This window comes from Diabrotica undecimpunctata, chromosome 2, assembly GCF_040954645.1.
Source record: "Diabrotica undecimpunctata isolate CICGRU chromosome 2, icDiaUnde3, whole genome shotgun sequence".
NCBI classification, from domain to species: Eukaryota; Metazoa; Arthropoda; class Insecta; order Coleoptera; family Chrysomelidae; genus Diabrotica; species Diabrotica undecimpunctata.
Window position 1 is genome coordinate 110749234 of NC_092804.1, and position 21569 is coordinate 110770802.

The following is a 21569-nucleotide window of genomic DNA, read 5'->3' on the forward strand; positions in this document are numbered from 1 at the left end:
AAAAGTCACATTGGTATCGAGGGAAATGAACTGGTTGACCAGCTTGCTAAAGATGCGACCCATGTTGGACTCTATATTCCCATATTTACATTGGAGGACTTACAACAACATTATTATAACAAAATTTTTATAAATTGGAAAGAAAAATGGAAAAACATAGCAACGAATTCAAATAATCAATATTATACTATCCACCCTACCTTACCACAAGCTGTTGACTATATTTTCAAATATGCAATGCCGAAGAAGTTGACATCCACAATTACACGACTGAAAACTAATCACGGTGCATTCCCAGCTCACTTGGCTAAGTTAAATATTATCCCTTCTGGGGTATGCTCATGCGATAATATATCACAATGTGACATCAACCATATTCTTTTTAAGTGCGATAAACATAGGTATGAAACAGATCAGCTGTATTCAAAACTATCAGAACTTAAAATTCAGACTCCCATAAACATCACCCATTTACTCTCCTTAGATAGTAAAGAAGTATACGAACTAATATGTAACTTTTTATTTAAAGTTGGTTACATTATTTAAAAACTAATATCTTACATTACAATTCTGTGGCTAAAGGACTAGTTTCCAAGCCAACTCACCAAACACACACACACGCACAAGAATAAATGGAGTCTTAGTTAACAACATTAGATATGCAGATGATACAGTAATAATAGCCGATAGTTTACAAATCCTGGAAAGACTCATAAGTAAAATAGTAATGTGTAGTAGGAAATACGGACTCTCGCTCAATATCAAAAAGTCAAAGTTTATGAAAATTTGTAAAACCAACCATAATACTAACAAAATCTTGATAGTAGAGGGCCAGCAGATCGAAAGAGTAAAAAAGTATACTTACCTAGGAACACTTATAACAGAAAATAATGACTACACTGCAGAAATCAAAGTCAGAATCGAAAAAGCACGTTCTAATTTTATGAAAATGAAAAAGGTCCTATGTGGCAAAGACTTAACATTAGCTCTTATAATACGCCTAACAAAATTTTACGTATACAGTGTACTATACTATGGAGTGGAATCATGGACGTTAAATCTAGACACAATGAGACGACTTAACGCCTTTGAAATGTGGACCTATAGAAGAATTATGCGGGTTTCCTGGATAGATAGAGTTACGAACAATGAAGTACTGAGAAGAATAGGTAACGAGAAGGAAGTTGAACTTACAGTTAAAGAAAGAAAGCTACAGTATCTCGGACATGTGATGCGCGGCGAGAAGTATGGCATCCCGGGACTCATAATGCAAGGAAAGATAGATGGCAGAAGAAGCATCGGAAGAAGACGAATTTCATGGCTTAAGAACCTAAGAGAATGGTTTGGATGCAGCTCAAAACAACTATTTAAAGCTACTGCCTCAAAAATTAAAATAGCTATGATGATTGCCAACCTCCGTAGCGGAGATGGCACCTGAAGAAAGAAGTCCACCGACAAAATTCTACTGTTTTATAATAGTTATCCTCATTAAGCTCTTAATGCAACGGTGCATGATATGAATGCATCTTGTTTTTTGAAGTTATACTTCTATACGCGCGCTCCACGTTGCAAATTTGTATGGGAGTGAATCTGTGAAACCATTACATATGTAAGATTATGAGTAAGAGAGAGACAGAAGATATATTTTCTCTCTCTTCCTCTCTCGAATATAAAAATGTTCCCTTTGTATATATAATTTAATATTTATATTATATAAAGATATATATACATATAATATTATACATATAATAAAATATTTATTAATATTATTATTTATGTGATATGTTTCGTATTATTTATTAAATGTTCATAATTATATTAGTTTTTTGTATTTCAAAATAATAATCTCAATAAATCACTGTATGATCCAGAACTGTCAATTTTGAAATAGTTCTGTGTTGTGTCCTCGTTAGTATAGTAGTCAGTATCCCTGCCTGTCATGCGGGAGACATTGCATTTTAATTTGTATTGTATTATTATATGGAATTATGTTGCACTGTATTGTAGTGTATTTTTTTTATGTATATTATTGTCATATTTAAATACTTATAAATATTGCAGTTTAATTTGTATTGTATTATTATATTAATAACAAAATAAACAATGAATTTTACTGCAGAGTATGTGTAAAAAAATTTTTGCATTCAAATCCTTTCATACATATATGAAAATAAAAATATACATTTTCATCAAAATATTGATTCAATCCTTCATTGTTAGTAAGTTGTTATTAATTCTGTTTCTCTTTCTGCTATGTCTTACCTATAGAATTACATATGTAATGATTGTGCAGATTGACTCCCAAATAAATATGTAACATTCGTGTATAGAAGTGTAACTTCCACCGGCAGTCCCACTGGACTGCCACACCTGTTTTTTTTTTTAATTTGCCTACACTAATATCACCAATTTTAAAAGGATGTGTAATTTCCCTTGTCCTAATATGGATTCTCGGTGATATTAAATATTACATCTTTCATTTTCTTCATTTACAATGACTTTTGTTCGATTAGATTTTTCCTAATTCACGTGTCCAGTTGTTGAAACTATTCTAGTAAACTTTGAAAAGCCTCTCTTCTGGTTGTCGTTTACCTAGGAATTTCTGATGATGAATTCTTGTTGCTAGTAGCACTTTTTTGTTAAAAAATTTTGTTTCTCGTTAAAAAATTCATGTTAGTAGTAGTAACAAAGCAACAGGAACTATAAAAATAGTTTAATGTTAAACTTTTAAGCAAGTTTGGTGTCGAAGTCATAGCCAACTAAGTAGAATATTATGTTTTTAATAATATTTTACACACCAACTATTCTAACTACTTAGGTATTTTGATATCTCATTCAGTACCAGCAAAATAAGGAACAATCTAGATTGTTATGTCATTTTGATTGAATATTTTCACGGCCAACCTTATAAAATTTCACCTAATTTTTGTTGCAATTAATGTTTGGTTCAAAAAATCACGAATAATTCACAAAAAAAGCAGTTAGGTATAGAGAATGCTTAATAAATAATAAAGTACATATCATAAAATAACATTTCATTTTAATACTAAAATACAGAATGTTCCATGTTAGAAAACTCAAAAAATGCTCATTCAAAAACCAGCAGGTTATGGTGGTAAACCTTTTGTAATAATTGTTCACGCTGGTTCACGCAAAGGATTTGTTTCGGTAGCTAATTTATTGTTGTGTTCAAAATCTAACGTAGCTGATGATCATGGAGAAATGAACAACGAACTTGATTATCATGCAGAAATTAACAACGAAGTGGATAAGAACACAATTAATACCTAATTTAGAAGAGCCATCATTGGTTGTAATGGATAATGCTTCTTGTCACAGTGTCCTTTTAAATAAACAACATTCAACTACTTCATGGAAAGATGAAATTATTGCTGCAAATAGCCAAAAATAACAGAAAAGAAAATATATATGTAATTGACGAGTTGCTCCAAGAATATGGTCATTAGGTGTTGAGACTGCATCCTTATCACTGTGAATTTAACGTAATAGAATTAATTTGGGCAAATTGCAAGTCGTATTACAAGCAAGTATATTGGTATAGATGGGCATGGGCATTCTGATTCTGCTGTTTTAAATATGTGAGATAAGGCTCTGGAACAATGTAATGCAGACAGATTTGGGAGAAATGTGTGAGACATACTAATGAAATTATCAAAAAATGGTATATCCAAGACAATGTTGACATTCAACCAATTATAATAAATCCTGGTGATAGCTCAGATTTAGACAGTGACGAGAATTAAAATACATCATTTTCTATTTCGGTTGGCAGTTTATTGTTATATAATTACCCAATCTTTTATTTCAAACCACGATAAAAAATTTGCTTCATTCATTTCTTCGTGGTAGTCCATGATAGCCGATTTAGAGGAAAATATAGCCTGTACACCTTTAATGAAGCCATTTTCATTACCAGCATGAAGAATATTATTTCTTATAAAAAAAATTATTTTATGTTTGCAATATGATTACGGTTATATATTATGGTGAATATAAATATATTACGGTTTTCCATCAGTTTAATAGATTTTACACATATTTTATTATGATCTTGCTATAAGCGACATATAGATCTATAGATCAAGTTTCATATATAAAAACAAACTTGTACAGTTCTGTATGTTCATATATTTTATATAATCTCAAAGGTTCTGCTCTCTTCACAGCAATATGATATTGCCTCATCAGCCCTCCCCTTGGATCATCTTTTAGCTATTTAAAACCAATGTCTTTCAGTAGAATATTAAGTGACATACAATAACCACTAAACAGATCTTTTTCCTACAATTGAATCAATAAATGGGTCAAAGTCACATGAGTGACAAAAGGAAGAGTTGCAATTCTGACTTTTGGGTCCGCAGAGAAAGACGAATATTAGTAAGATTCTAGTGTTGATAACTCAATTTGTGAAAAATTTACACTTGTGTCACTGTTTCCTTAAAGGTACTGAACGGAGTTTATTAGTCTAATTTATTAACTTTATTTATTATAAAATATTCGAACACTTAGTTTATTAAAGTTTTTATTTAATTTATATATACAATATTCTTACACTTATCACAACTACTTTAATTTATATTATTTATTGACAATATTTATTTTTACAATTTATTTCCGCGTTACAATTCGACGACTCGATACCCTTATTCAGACTAACTCACACAATGAAAATTCCTCTATATATATATATATATATATATATATATATATATATATATATATATATATATATATATATATATATGTATATATATATATACATATATATATATATATATCAAATAGCTATGCAAATAAAAGATGGTTCCTCATGGAACCTTGTCGGGACTGGAACTGGAACGGTATGCTGCTATCGGCAACTTGACCCTCTTTTACAACTTCCAGTTATATAAAAATGACAAGGGACGGTTTTCTCTCCGCACCGGTAACTATGCGGATTGCAACAGACTAACAACTGGACTTCGGTGTCTCTAAAGATCTCCTCCACCATACTTTGGATAACCCTTCAATCCAATTGGCGGCACTCTAACTTTGGCATGGCTAACTTTTGCACGTCACACTCTAGTATGTGTTTTTTCAACTAAAGTAAGGCTTCCCATACATCCCAATAGGTAGGTTGGTCACGGGCAGTGTCTTTTGTTACCATGTAGAAAAGGTAACGTGATGCATCTTGGAGTTTCAAAGCTTTCCCGGGAGCTGGCACTTATAGTTCTGCAACTCGACCGAACTTGATTTGAAAGACGGATGCCAACCCTGGTGCGTCTTTGATACTGGCCGGGATGGTAAGAGCCAGTGAGTAGTCATCTGGAAGCGCGAGTAGATCTTGCTTTTCTTCAGTGGTAACACCATGTCTTGCTTTACCGGTACCTCCATATGGCCCCATGAATTCCGCAAACGTAAGGTCAGACACATCTTGGACTTGGTTGACTTGCTCTTCTTCATCTACGTCGTGGTCACCTTCAAAAGACGCCAGCCGGTTATGTTGTACTATCATCGGCTTTCCCCTCGGAATCTTGCTTATTCGGTAGATGACATCGTTGATCTTCTCCATAATGAGATATGGACCTTCCCAAAACTGCTGCAATTTGGGAGAACAACATTTTCGCTTCTTGGGATTATAGAGCCAGACTTTGTCGTTCTTCTTAAAGTACCCCTTTTCGGCTTGCGTATCGTACTGTTTCTTCATTCGGTTGCTAGCGATTTGAAGATGGGAACGGACCAACTCGTGTACATCGTCCATTCTTCTTCGTAATCTTCTCCAGGTTGACACCCAAACTCTAGATCACAGGATGGTCGCAGATCTGTAGGCCATTGTGAAGAACGGAAGATATTGGTCCCAGTCTCGCTGATGATCGGACACCATCTTTGTCAAATACTTGCCAACTGTCCTATTCATCCGTTCTACCATACCATCCGATTGCGTAAATCTCGACCCACTTAGTGAAGTAATCCATTACTACCAACATGTACTTGCCTCCATTTTCACTTTCTGGAAATGGCCCAGCGATGTCCAAAGCTATTCTTTCAAACGGGCTTCCAACATTATATTGTCTCATAGGAGCTCTCCTTTTTCGGTAAGGTCCGTTACTCGTAGCACAAATAGTACATTTCTTACACCAGTCTTTTACGTCGTCGCCTTCTTTTGTCTCTACTGTAATTGGATTGTTTCATATCGGTAGCAACTTAGTGTTTTAACGAAGATTCTATCGTCGAGGGCAGACATCTCAGAAGTGACTTTAGAGATTTCCAAAGAGATGTTAGCAGAAACTTTGCTTTTTAGAGAGGAAATCTCGTTAGAAACTTTGTCTTCTAAAGAAGCGATGTCGCCGGAAACTTTGTTCTCTAATGATGCGATGTCACCAGAAACTTTGGAAATATCGTCAGACAAACAAATAAACTTTTTTCTAATTTCGAAATCGACGAGATGACAGCAGCATGTTTGTCTTCAAATATATAAGTTTCCGGATCCAAATCCTCTTCCTTCAAAGCGTTCTTTAATCGTTGGACTAAATCAGCCTTTTTTCCGGTAGAAGCTAATTCTCTGTCCTGGAGATATCTTCTTAAATTCGTAACTGCGAGCTCATAAATCGTAGTCATTTTCACAATTTATTTTATATTTCACTCTGACAGCAATGAACTGAGTTTATTAGTCTAATTTATTAACTTTATTTTTTATTAAATATTATAAAACTTAGTTTATTAAAGTCTTTATTTAATTTATATATACAATATTCTTACACTTATCACAACTACTTTATTTTTATTATTTATTTACAATATTTATTTTTACTAATTTATTTCCGCGTTACAATTCGACGACTCGATACCATTATTCAGACTAACTGACACAATGAAAATTCCTCTATATATACAGGGTGGTCCGTAAGTAATTGTACAAACAGAAACCGTAGATTCTACACTTTAAAATATTACGATTTAAGCCAACTTGCTTTAATAAAATATTGATATTAAGAAAGATACAGGGTGTTAAAGTGGAAATTTAAAAGTTTATTTTTCGCTGTAACTTTTACGTTTGTAAATATTTTTGGACAAATATTTACAGTTGGATGCTTTTGAGTAGGATAAATTATAATTTTATACTTACTTTAATGTAACTAATAGAGGGCGCCACATATGCCACATGTGTGGCATACATTTGCTCTTAACTTTTTTGCTCTTTAAGATAGCTCTATTTGTGTTAAAAAATATTAAAGATACATTATTTTTACAAAGAAAAGGTATATTTGTTAGTAACCTGAAAGTTCAACCGTTTTCGAGATAAATAAATTTTATAAGTCAGCTGCACAATAATTCTTAGTTTGATATCTGTGCGGTAAAGCACTGAATACCTGTAGATAAGCATAGTTCATAGTTTATTCTTATTAGAACAACTCAAAGATGATAATGTAACATCACAAAATGCTTTGTTATGGGTGCTAAATGTCTTATTGGAGAAAAGATATTTCATCTTCTTCTTTAGGTGCCGTGTCCATATTCAGACGTTGGCCGTCATCATGTAATCTCCCTTTGCTATCGCTTCTTAAGTTTCTATAATGGCGTTGTATTACTTTTTCTCTATTGTAAAATGCTAAAAACCCAAAATATATGGTTTATGCAAGATGGTACACCACCACATTCTAGAGAGAAGGCAGTTAGAACATACTTAAATACAACTTTTCTGAACGTTGGATTGGTCGTGGTAGTCATATTCCTTGGCAATATGGTGAGATATTGATATAATTATTTAATTCATAAAAAATCCAAAAAGAATATTTATTGTTCATTGCGTAAATTGTTTACCCATTTTTATTAGGACAAATAGAAACTAGAGCATAGGTATTAAATATTACATATGTGTCTTGTTTCATAATACTTTTGCTACAAATCTAACCTGAAAGACTCAGCATTTTTACAAAAATATCATCGTTGTCCTAATAACCGATATTGTTATAAATATAGTACACAGGCAATATAGTTCACAGGCAATTTAGTTTAGCATAACATTAGTTTAAGTAAATCATAATAGTCCATTTGTTCGAGATGTAATTATAGTTACTCGTAAGCTGTAACGTAATCATAAAAATAAGTAATGTCTCGATAGGTTATTCCGTGTGTATATAAGTAACCAATGAACGAGATAAATAACAGTTTAATACATGATTTAACTTCTACGACAAATAAGATGTAGTTCCATAATATAGCATAAGATTTGGATATGTATCCAAAATAATATATTCATCCATTATACATTATAGCAACCACGTAGCCCCGAATTTAATCCGCTTGATTTTGGTTTATGGGGCGCATTAAAACAACGTGTCTATAAGAATCCCATAAACATTCGCAACCAACTATGGGAAGAAATAAATACTGCAGCAGTTTCTTTAGAACCAATGATGCTATTTAATATGAGACGAACTTTTATTGAATATATTGACAAATGAATTAAAGAAAATGGTTGACATATCGAACACTTACTTTGACAAAAAGTTATATTATTTAGTTTAACTATTTCTTAATTTGGTTTGTAAACAAAATGTTTTGATTATGACTTTAATTTAACATAAAACGTAAAATGTTTGATGTAAAATTCTATTATTCTGTTATTTTGTCAAATCCTATTATTAATTATCCTGCTGATATATTTATTTTATTTAATATTTTTTTAACTATTAACTTTAGTTAAAGGTATTTTATACCAAAATTCAGAGTATTAATGTTTTTGTCTATTTTTTCTTCGTTGCCTGGAGTAATTGCCTTAGATCAGCATTATGCAGCTGATTTTTAAAATGCGATTATCTCGAAAACTGTTGAGTTTTGAAGTTATTAACAAGTATACCTTTTTTTTGTTAAAATAATGTATCTTTAATATTTTTTATCCCAAATACAGGTAACTTAAAGAGCAAAAAAGTTAAGTGCAAATTTATACCACATATGTGGCAGAAGTGGCGCCCTCTATCAGTTACATCAAAGTGTGCATCAATTTTTAATTTCTCATATTTAAAAGTACCCAATTGTAAATTTTTATACATATATATATACAGATGTTTACAAACATGAAAGTTATAGCGAAAAATAAAATTTTAATTTTGCACTTTAACACCCTGTATCTTTCTTAATATCAACATTTTATTAAAGCAATTTGGCTTAAATCGTAATATTTTAAAGTGTAGAATCTACTGTTTCTTTTGTACAATTACTTAAGGACCACCCTGTATATATATATATATATATATATATATATATATATATATATATATATATATATATATATATATATATATATATATAAAACAGCCGTTAGTCTAGAGTCCCCTCGACTGGATGTTGACCTTTCTCAAATAGTATGGAAAGATGACCGGTTTTATAGCGGACCAAAGAACCTACTAGAAAACTACTTGTTAAAATAATAAAATATTTACAGGTGAAATATGATTCATATTTATCGTAACAGTAAAATTAAAAATATTAATTGTTTTTTAATGTAATTCACTCGATAGTTTTGTATTTCTCAACATTAGGTAATATTAAATCTTCTTAACGATATTAACTTTGTTGTTGAGAAGTTTTTAAATTTATCAAATTACCGTCCTATATTTATGTTTATACTAGTAATAGTCGGTATGAGGTGCAGGCTGTTTAATGTTGAGTCCACCAATCTCCCCAATAGTGAGAAAGAATAGACACTTCAACAAAAAAAAAAGAGTTTGTGTACTTAGTACACACGTAAAAAGTTATACTTCTATTATATGATTTCAACGAAATAAATATATTTTAAACAAATTTTTTGTAAAAAATTTGTTTAAAATATATGTTTTGTCAAAAAAAAAAAAAAATAAGGCAACAACACGAGGTGCTCCACAGCTACGTCTTTTCGTAGCGGTCACCCATCCAAATCATAACTGCTACAAAATTAATTATTTTGGCAGAGTGTACAAATAATATTAGGATTACTTTTTAATCTTTTTTTCATTATATTTTTATTAATCCTATCTCCGACGAATGTTAACCCAAATACACAAAAAATAAAATAAATAATATATTTACGAAGTTTAACGTTATAAAATACATACACCAGGATAATAGCCATTTCGTAATTATTACATTGACAGTAGTAGGTATCAATGATAATGATCTACACATTGACGTACGTTTCATTTAATATTATGATTTAACTTGTTTGAAAAGGAATCATGACGCTCGGGAAAAGATAGAGTGGACGTACTATATTTAAACAAACCTTATATATACATATATATATACATATATATACATATATATATATATATATATATATATATATATATATATATATATATATGTATATGTATATATATATATGTATATACATATATGTATATATACATAGTTAATTTAACAGAAGTAAATACTGGGGAATAACGGTGATAAAATATTAACGAAACCGATCTGAACAGACAGATCAGAACTATTTGGAAATACAACCAGTTTGTTTGATATTTTAGTTCTCAGATAGACCTTTTACCAGTCTCTGGCATAATTTGTTATAATATCGAGATAATTATGCCAAAAAAATTCGATAAAATATTTGTCTGTCAGTCTGTCTGTTTGTCGTCTCCTAGATTGAAAAAACTGTAATAGATCGAAAAAAATTTACGACAGATTATAATTCAGCACTTACAAGTTATTACGGTAAAAATTGTCCAAATGAAACTACTCACTTTCCATTTTTGAGAAAGTAAATAAAAAGTATAACTCGTAAACGATGATAGATACACTTATTTTCACTGATCTTTCACTTTCACTTTCACAACTGATTCGTCATTAGCATGCTAAAATGGATCTACAAAATGTCTGAGTTAACTTCCGGTCATAAAACTTTTCCACAATTTTTGCGACTCAATTTATTTTTTATCTTTACCTTAAAAGCTCGATACTCACCTTTTTGTTTAAGGTAAAATCCTTAACTTGCAACAAACGATCAATTTAATTTCGATCCATAACTTTACTTGCAAAATAAAAATTCCTACAAAAAAATAATTTTCGCAACGATAAAGATTTTCGCCACTTTAGTTTTGATCTAAACTGTTGGTTAAAAAACGTATAAATGCGAAAAACTTTTACAAAAAATTAATTATTTTTATCTATATTTTGGTGCGGTTACTGGAAAGCTAAATTATTCAACCAAATATAAATGAGTGGCTGAAACCATGTCCTGATATAAAATTCAAGATGACAAGGATAAGTGGAAATATAAGGGGAAGCGACGAAGTTTAAGTATCTAAAATGTTTTGTAGCAAAAATTTTATGTGGAGTACAAATAGCTTTTTAGAATTTTGCTCTTTTGTTAAATATTTTTTTTTTTATTTTTGGATGATACAGGAAGTTTACATTTTTATGTTATTTAATAGCGAAGTATTATATCCTCGATGAGCGCTATACACTCTTCCTACAATTTTAAATATTGTAGTATTTAAACTTTGCATGTTTCCTGCTGAGCAAAAAAGTGAATAGTTTGGGACGGAATATATTTAGAAAATATTGCAAATGTCCATAAATTTTGTTTATTAACAGAAATCATTACTTTATTCTAAAATTAATAACAAAAAGAAAAGAAAAATAAAAGAACTTGACGCAACAATAGATGCCATACTGTCATTCAGATGTATTGATATATATATATATATATATATATATATATATATATATATATATATATATATATATATATATATATATATATATATATATATATATATACATAAAAATAAAGTTGTGCTTTTTCATCGTTTTTTGCAACACCCTCTGGAATGTATTAGAAATAAACGCTACATCTTATTATTTCTTAATATTTTCGTACAAAAATTATCTCGATATCTCTATTATCAAAGATTATGCAGACACATTTAAGCAACATTTAAAGCAAAAACAACATTACTTACATAAACTTTATTGACATCTAATACAAATAAAGCCTAAGAAAATAGAACCTTAATAATCTTTAACAATTTCCCTTTCTCAAAAACACTAAACAATGAGTATTTCCCCCTCTACATCTAATTATTTCTTCTCAGCGACGAGGCATAATTCAAATCAAGCGGCGTATTTGGTCTTGATCAATTGCATCCCAAACTTCTCTCGCCAAAACTTCTATGTCGTCAAGAGAGACAGGTGGTGGTTCTCGGCTCCTGAGTTGACGATCAATAATATTCCACAAATTCTCTATGGGATTGAGATCAGGGCTGCGGGGTGTTCAGTTCATGGTTTGTATTCCAACCTCGTCCAAGTATTCACGGACAACACGTGCTACATGTGGTCGGGCGTTATCATGCATTAAAAGAAAATTATTTCCTATGTAAGGAGCAAATGGAACTACATAGTTGGACAAAATGTCAGTAATATACCTTTCACTTGTTAAGGAACCTCTTCGTAAAGCAACAAGGTCCATTGAGCTGTAAGAGATATTCCTCCCCAAACCATTACAGATCCTCCATTGAATAAAGTAATAGGTCGTATATTACACCGTGCGTAGCGATCTCTTGGCTGTCGAGTAGCTCTCAAACGTCTATCTGAGCTATATAAGCAATATCTCGATTCATCAGTGAACAATACGTGCTCCCAGTCATCAACATTCCTATCAAGGTGGTCTCTGGCAAATTGTAATTTACTTCTACGATGATTTTCGTTTAAGGCTAGTGCTCTGACTGCTATTCTTATATGCAGATCTTATTCAGCGAGTCGCCTTTGTATAGTGTTTCTACTAATTTGAATATTATGAACATTTACCACTTGTATTTGTAAATATCTCATTGTGAGAAAACGTTCTCTTATAGCACGAAACCTGATAAACTGTGTGGTCTTGTCGTGGTGTTGTAAGTCTTCCTCTTCCTTGTCCACGCCGTCTCGTATGGTTTGTTTCTTGAAAACGTTGAATGACTCTTGATATTTTAGTATGAGATACTGCTAACCTCAAGCCTATTTCACGATAACTTAAACCTACATCAGCTAAAGTAATTGCCTAAACACATTCATCTCGGCTCAGATTTCTTGAAATACGGTTCATGTCAACTAACTAACATACGCAAAATAATAAAACAATTTTTTGAAATGTAAACAATATTGACAGTCTAAAACTGCCCTGTCAAATTGTTTGATTTTTCATAGCCAACTAACTGCTTTCATTAATGAGTATGACAGTTCGTTAAAATCACGTTATGCTTTGAACGTACTTTTTTTTTTTGATAATAAAGATATCCATGATTTTTTTACGAAAATGTTGAAAAAAAATTAAGCTTTTTCGAAATATTAATAAGATGTAGCGTTTACTTTTAATAAATTCCACAGGGTGTTGCAAAATAAGATGAAAAATCAAATTTATTGTTACACCCCGTATATGAATGAAACGTTGACATTTCCCAAAAAACATTAATACAGTAATTACTTAGAAATAGGTCTGCAATGCGAAAAAAAAATGATCGAAATCCAATTAAGGATACACAAGAAAAATAGCTTAAAAATTATGATAGAGTTGAGGTGATGCTTTAATTTTGGAGAGTACAAAATCACGTAATTCTTTGAACATACTTTTCTTTTTTGATAATAGAGATATCGTGATGATTTTTTACGAAAATATGGAGAAAGAATGAAGTGATCTCAAAATATTAATAACATGTAGCTTTTTTTTCTAATACATTCCACAGGGTGTTGCAAAATTAGATGAAAAAACAACTTTATTTTTACGCCCTGTATAAAGGTAAAACGTTGACATTTCTCTTCTTCTTCTTCAGCCTTAAGTAATCCAACTTTGGACATAGGCCTCCCCCAAATCAATCCAGTGTCTTCTATTTTGCGCCACTTGCTTCCAGTTGTGACAATCTAAATCTATTAATAATATAAAACCATATATCAATTATTTATTTTACTTCCCAGCCTTAAAAGATATAATTATTTATCTTCGTACAGTTTCTAAAAATATTCTGTCTCATACCGTTCTTATATATTCTAAAATATATCCACAGCATACTTTTCGTTAAAATTATCTATTTAATCAATCCATATCACATAAGATATTGTCAAACCATTCGAAGGTCACATTTTTGCATAATTATTAAAGTTTTTTGCCTTCATACAAGGTTACTTAGTAACTTTTTCATTACCTTTTAAGATTAATAAACGTTGTATTTTTTCCTACTTTCTCTCAAGATGAAGAAGGAACGCTAATACAAATATTCTTTTTAGTCTACTGAAGAAGTTAATCAGGAGTCAAGGGGAAGGATTCATTATTTTGTTTTTTTTTGGGTTTATTTTAAGAAAAAAAGGGTTAATTTATTCCCCAGGCGGATTATGCACCTGATCCCCAGGGTTGATTCTCGTCATTCTTAGCTGTTTCTTCAGAGGTCCAGATCTCTACCAGACTATTCCTGGACAACTTCAGGAAACCAGCCGGGAGGACCTCTCTCATTGATTAGAGTGTGGACACTGTCAATTTGTACTAAACTTTTTTTCCCAGCAATTTTAATAATTTTCTATAATAATTTTTAACTTTAAATCATAGTATTTCTTATAATAGTAAAGACCCATTTTTTTTTGATAATATTGAATAATATTTGAGGACTAATTGTCGACTACAGGTTAAGATTTTATATCGCCCCTATTAACTCTACTGTACGGTTTTTTGTGTACACATATAATCAGAGAGTTTGTTATTGGTATTTTTATTAATATATATTTAAAGCTTTGGCACGTATCCCCTCAGGATACTGACATGATACTATATGTTTCTTATAGTATCATGCTCAGGATAAAGTGTCCATATTACTTTATCATACTACAATAACAATCAAGATGCTCTAGAAATAAACAAACCCAGACACTGGAATGTTACGATGAGCACTCCCGAATCATGATTTACAATGTATAAACTTTGTAAATCATGATTTGAGATTTATACAAAGTAAATCATTATTTGAGAGTGCTCCTTGTAACATTTAACGTGTCTTGGTTTGTTTATTTTTAGTGCATCTTGATTGTGATTTTAGTATAGTACTTTTAAATGAAAGCCGAAGTACAGAATTACATTTCTAGTAGGCGAGTAGATTACCTTTTTAGGTAGAATTAGTAAGTTTTCTTACTTATATTTCTTATTTGTAAATTCCTTAAATAGTAGTAGGTCCTACCTTTCAGTAAATTTAAATTCATAGACAATTAAAGATAAATTGTGTATAATCAGGGAATTATTTTTGTATATAACTAGGTTAACTGTACATAAGTGGTGATGGGTAGCATAAGGAATTAAGATAGACTGTATATATTTGGTTAGGTATTAAATTTGTAAATTTTTTGTTTAGACTAAATATTTCAATTAATACCTTTTTTCTATTTCAGCAAAAAGGGTATACAGCATTACAAGATACCTTGGAAGGTATATGTTAATACTTTCCTTGCGCCCACTCAGATCTTTGAGCAACTTCCATATTTTATCACTGAAATTTACATCTATTCATTTTTTTTTTATTACCGTGTCATCTATTTTCTCATTCTACGGTCTCTGGAGGGCATGCAAATTTACCGAATCCTCTTTTGAGTGTCAAGTAGTCACTCTCTGGTACAGTCCGCTAGCCAGCTTTCAATTTAGTTATATTTTTGTATTCCAATTTGGTTACATTTTTTCTACATTTCAATTTTGTTATATTTCAAATTCATATTTTACATTTTCCTGTGTTTATCATACTGATCTAATCTCTCCCTTTGTGAAGATTAGTAGTTTCTTTAGTGTATCAAGGTACATTTTATAGTTGACCCTTATTGGTGCACGAAGATAACCTTCCTTAATTTATTTATTGTTTGTTACATTGGCGTTCTGTTGTAATTTGTTACATAGGCCCTTAATATTTTTGTTACAGCAAGATATAAGGTTTATTCAGCATATTCCTGAACCAACTGAAAAAGAAATCTTAGCTGCGGCGTCGTAACTGAAGATGGGAAAGATACCAAAAGCAAATGTGTTATAAACAATTGAATAATTGGACTAGTATATAAATAATGGAACTAGTATTTCTAAATCTAATGAAATAACAAATAATAATATAACAATAAAACACTGAAAACTTTGTTTCCACAACTTTTACAAAATAATTTATTATAATATTTTATCACTACAGCTGTTTCGGCAGAGTGCATTTCTTAAGTGATCTATTTTTGGTATGTGTTTATAGTCTTTAACTGAATAGGTTGAGGAGAGAGAACTATTTGTCTCAAGTTGGTTATTCAGAATTATGTTTGTATATATTTTTTAATTTCCAAAGATTTTAATAAAGATAGCTTAAGGTCTTTATTTTGGATGTGAAGAATTTGAAATTATTCATTAAAAGAATGACTATGGTCTAGAAGGTGAAGTGCGTATATAGAATCTGTACGTTTGTTAAAAGATTTACCAGTTTGATCGATGTAAGTTTTTTAGCAGTCTTCACATTTAGGTTTGTATAAACCACTGTAAGTGCTTTTTTTGGCTCTTTTTGTTTTTAATATATTTGCCTTAGTTTTTGTTTGCTCTTAAAGCTGGTGTTATTCCCTTCTTTTTTATTTTTTATGTGTTTGGCTATTTTTCTTGCCAAACATATCAACAAAAGATATTAAGAAAAATAAACAAACACATAAAAAAAAGGAATAACACCAGAACAACAACTTGGGCAAATATATTAAAAACAACAAGATCTAAACTAAAAAGCACTTACACAGTGGTGTATACAAACTTAAATGTGGCGACTGCCTAAAAACTTACATCGGTCAAACTGGTAGAACTTTTAACAAACGTATAGCAGAACATAAAAGGGTTTTCAATAAAATAAAAACAGATTCTACATACTCACTTCACATTCGAGATCATAATCATTCTTTTAATGACGAAATTCAAATTCTTCACATCCAAAATAAAGGCCTTAAGCTATATTTATTAGAATAGACATAATTCTGAATGACTAACTTGAGACAAACAGTTCTCCCCTTCTTAACCTATTCAGTTAAAGACTATAAAGTGTAAAGACATACCAAAAGTAGATCACTTGAGAAATGCAATCTGCCGAAACAGCTGTAGTGATAAGATATTTTAATAAATGCTGTGGAAGTTTTGAAAACAAAGTTTTTAGTGTTTTATTGTTTTATAAAATGAATTTCCATATATATATATATATATATATATATATATATATATATATATATATATATATATATATAATCCTAAACCCATTTACCCTAAGGTGTCGGGTGTAATGTCTTATTAGTTGCATGTACAATTTTTCTCCATTGCTTCTTATTCTTTGCTTGGTTTCTTGCTTGTTCTTTGCTGATTCCTCGTGTCTCTAGGATTGAGGTTACATTATCATCCCATGTCTTCATTGGCCTGCCCCTTGGTCTCTTGGTTTGTCTTCTGGCTTCCCATACTTTTTTAACTGGTCTTTCCTGATCCATTCTAACCATGTGTCCATACCATCTCAGTTGGGCCTCTTCAATTTTCTTAATAATTGATTGGACCTTAAGATGTTCTCTGACTGCCTCATTTCTAATCCTGTCTAACCTGGTTATACCCATTATTCTTCTAAGAAACTTCACTTCTATGCTCTGTATTTTAGATTTTAATTTATCGGTAAGCGTCCAACTTTCACTACCAAAAGTTAAAATCGGCACAAACACCGTCTTGTATATGGTCACTTTGGCTTTTTGGGATACTTCTTTTTTGACAAAAACGTATTTTTAATTGCGTGGTACATCCAAGCAGCACTTTCTATTCTTTCTTCAGTTCCTCTGTTCTCTATTTGTACTCCCAAGTATTTGTAAGTATCAACTTGTTCAAGTGTATTTCCGTTAAGTGTTATCTTCGTTTGTTTTCTATTTTTTCCACATACCATTACTTTCGTCTTCTCATTATTGATCCTCAAATGTCGTTTAATTAGTGCAGCGTTCTATGCTTGTAAATTTCGATTGAGTACTTCTTCATTTATCCCAAATATCACTAGATCGTCTGCGTATGCACACTCTGAGATCCACACTGCATCTAGATTTCTATGTCCGGCATATAATTTCAATGTTTCTGCTCTAGTTTCTTTAATTATGTCATCCAAGACAATGTTAAACAGTATGGGGCCCATGACTCCTCCTTGACGTAGACCCTCCTTTACTATGAACTCTTCGGATTCCATATTATCGTTTCTGATTCTGTTCCTTGTATGTCTATATATACTCATAATGGCTTGCCTGAGTTTGATTTTCACACCTTTCTTTTTTAAACATATCTCAATCACCGTCCTTGGAGTACTATCAAATGCCTTTTCTAAGTCTATAAAGGCTTGGTATAACTCAGTGCTTGAGTTCCGTGCGTTTTGTATTAGTTTCTTGATAGTAAAAATGTGATCTTGGGTACTTCTGCCTTTTCTAAATCCACTCTGTGATTGTTCCATTTTAGAATCAACTTCTTGTAAAAGACGTTTTTCTAGTATTCTCTCATATACTTTGGATGGGATGCTCAGTAGTGTTATTCCTCTGTAGTTACTACATTCGCGTCTATCTCCCTTTTTGAAAATGGGTAGAATAACTCCCACTTCCCAATCTTTTGGTATTTGGCTCTCACTCCATGCCCTATTACATATTTTTGTTAGCAGTTCAATGCCATTGTCGCCCATGTTTTTAAGCATTTCTGCTGTGATTTTATCAAATCCAGTCGCCTTACCTTTCTTAAGCTTTTGTATGATTTCTTTTGTTTCTGCTATAGTTATCTTGTTGATCCATATTTTATTTCTACAAAGTCTTACATTCTTTCCTCTCTCCTTTTCTTCTTGCGCAAGTTTTCTAATTGTTTTCTAAATTTCTCTCTCTTTATTCGTAGTATAGTTTAGATTTATTTTTCATAACCTTTACCTTTTCTTCATGTTCTGCTAATTTAATCAGATAGGTTTTCTCTCCCAGTTTGTGTGCATTTTTAATTTTAACATCTATCTTTAAATTGTGTTTAATGAAGTTACTCATTCCCTCTTTTAAGACGCTTTGATCGTATGTTTCGATTGCTAGTCTACTCATGACTACATTGTTTTTTCTTCTTTGTTTTTCCATGAATTCAATAGTTTCCTTGACTTCATTTAACTCCTTTTTAAGTTCCATATTTTCTTTCTTCAGGTCTTTATTTTCTTCTCTTAAAGTCTAGTTATCAGCAATAAGTCTTTCTATTGCTTCATTACTTCTATTTTGGGTTCTCTTTATTTCTTTAATGTCATTTGCCAGACTGTTGATCATGTTGATTAATTTATCCAGTTTTGTCTCATAATGGTTATCTGTTGTTTTGGGTGGAGTCTTGGAGAGTTTTCGACTCTTCGTTGACCTTTCTTCTTCGTTATCTGAACCCTCATCTCTTGTCCTTCTTTTTGTGCCATCGTCCGTTGTTCCGTCGCTGTCCAGACATGTTTTCTTTTCCATTACTTATAACAAATAATAAATATTATTTATAAGATCAGAGATAAAAAATGTTCAATAATGATTATAAACCTCATCCTAAAAGTAATTGGGAATATGACTAGGAAATTTAAATGAAGGAGAAACTGAAAAACAGGAGGAAAATGGTAAAAAGGAAAATAAATATACATCGTTATTTAATGAATTTATTCTAAAATTGTTCTTGGGCACATATAAATTTAAAAAAATATAAAATTTAAATAAAATTAATTATCTACCGTTAAATTCTTTAAAAAGGTCAATATATTTTTTACTAGATCTACTTCCTTTTGAATAATAGGATCTTCGTTTATCCTCTTTAATATAGCTGATTCATTCTCCAAAATAGTATTATCAATGTTTGCGTAATTATTTAAGGTTTTTTCTATTTTCTCTATATTACTACCTATTTGATCTTCTACACCTTTAAATTGGTAAATTCTATCAATAGGTATGACAGTTTTTCCGGAATCCTTTTGACTGGAGGGATTCACAACAAAAATATTTTTATGTAATGAATAATTATCTTTAATCTTCTTGTCTGATAATTTAGTTGTGACATCATTCACACCTTTCTTTAAAAAATCTTTAATAAAACTTTGGATTCCACTTTTCTCGTTTAGTTCATGTTGACTTGATGTAAACAAATTAGCCAAATTTTTTACTTGACTACCTACAAAATGATTAAGCGATTCACCCACAACTTCTGGCAATGGGGATTTATTTTTGAGTTTTTTGTCATCAAGTGACAATGTATCTACAGATCGTTTATGTCGTTTAAACCATCTTTTATTTCGTTGCATATCTTCAAAATTTGTTGCTACTTTATTTTGAATACCTTGTAAACTCTTGCTACTCAATTTATCGTCTTCTGCAATAATTTCTGGTTTTGACATCCCAACGGATATATCGTTTAAATCATCTAACTGTTCAGCTTCCTGTTCCAAAATATTTCCAACAGTTTGTTCTAGTTCAGAACGATCCTTGGGGTCTTTAGGACAGGTTATATTATTACACGAACAGAGTTTATCGAGATCCACTGAAAACTGAATAGATCCGTTAGGAGTTTTTACCATTTTCAACGGCAGTTTGATTCCATTACCGATAAAATAAAGATTTGCTGGATCTTTAAACGATAATTCAATGTCATCTGAAACTGGTATTAAACTACCTAGAGAATTAGATGGATTATTTTCATTATTATTGAATTGTCCCCTCGCTCCACTCTCAATATTATTTTTATCCAAACTAGTGCTTACCCTTTCGTCATCAACTTGATTGCTTACATTTGGTTCATCCATCATTTCATCATGTGTACTTCCTACCTTATGTTGGTTCGATGCTCTATTTGAGCCTACTTGTAAGTTTTCCCAGCTATTGTCCAAAGGTTGACTACCTAATACTTCGCTTTCTCTTTTGTCGTTTTCATCATTAGTAATAATTTGTTGTAGTTGGTTAAGAATTGATCGAGCTGAGTCAAAATTATCGACAGCTGCTTCTCTAGAGACGTCTTGAAGATCTTCAAAGGCATTAGACTTTCCTTGTGGATCAGCTAAATCTTTTAATGCGGATTCATCTACAAAGATAATGATTTTAAGTAGTATAAAGCAGTTAAAAATTATAACAGTAATTAAGTAGATATAAATAAATATATTAAACAGATGACCGCGCAAAAGATGGAGTGACAACCTTCCATAGAGATATTAATCCGCCAATGAACTATCAGAATTGTTTATAAAGAGGAAGAAAAAGAAGAAATAAAAACAGATGTTAGTAGAATGGCAAGGTATATCGAAAATAATTAAGTGGGCTAAATTCAAAGGATATATATATATATATATATATATATATATATATATATATAATAAGTAATTCTTTGTTCTTATATCTAGCTTTCGCAAAATTCTATGTATATATATATATATATAAGGCCGAAAATTTCAAGGGCCATCGGTATCGCGTCGCGTCGTTTGCATAGTTTGCAATAAATCAGTGCTTTGTCTGTCTTCATTGGAGAAACATCTCAAAATGAAGCCAAATGTCCGTTTTAAATCTAAATCTTCGAATATGAACATTATTAACTGCACAGTTTG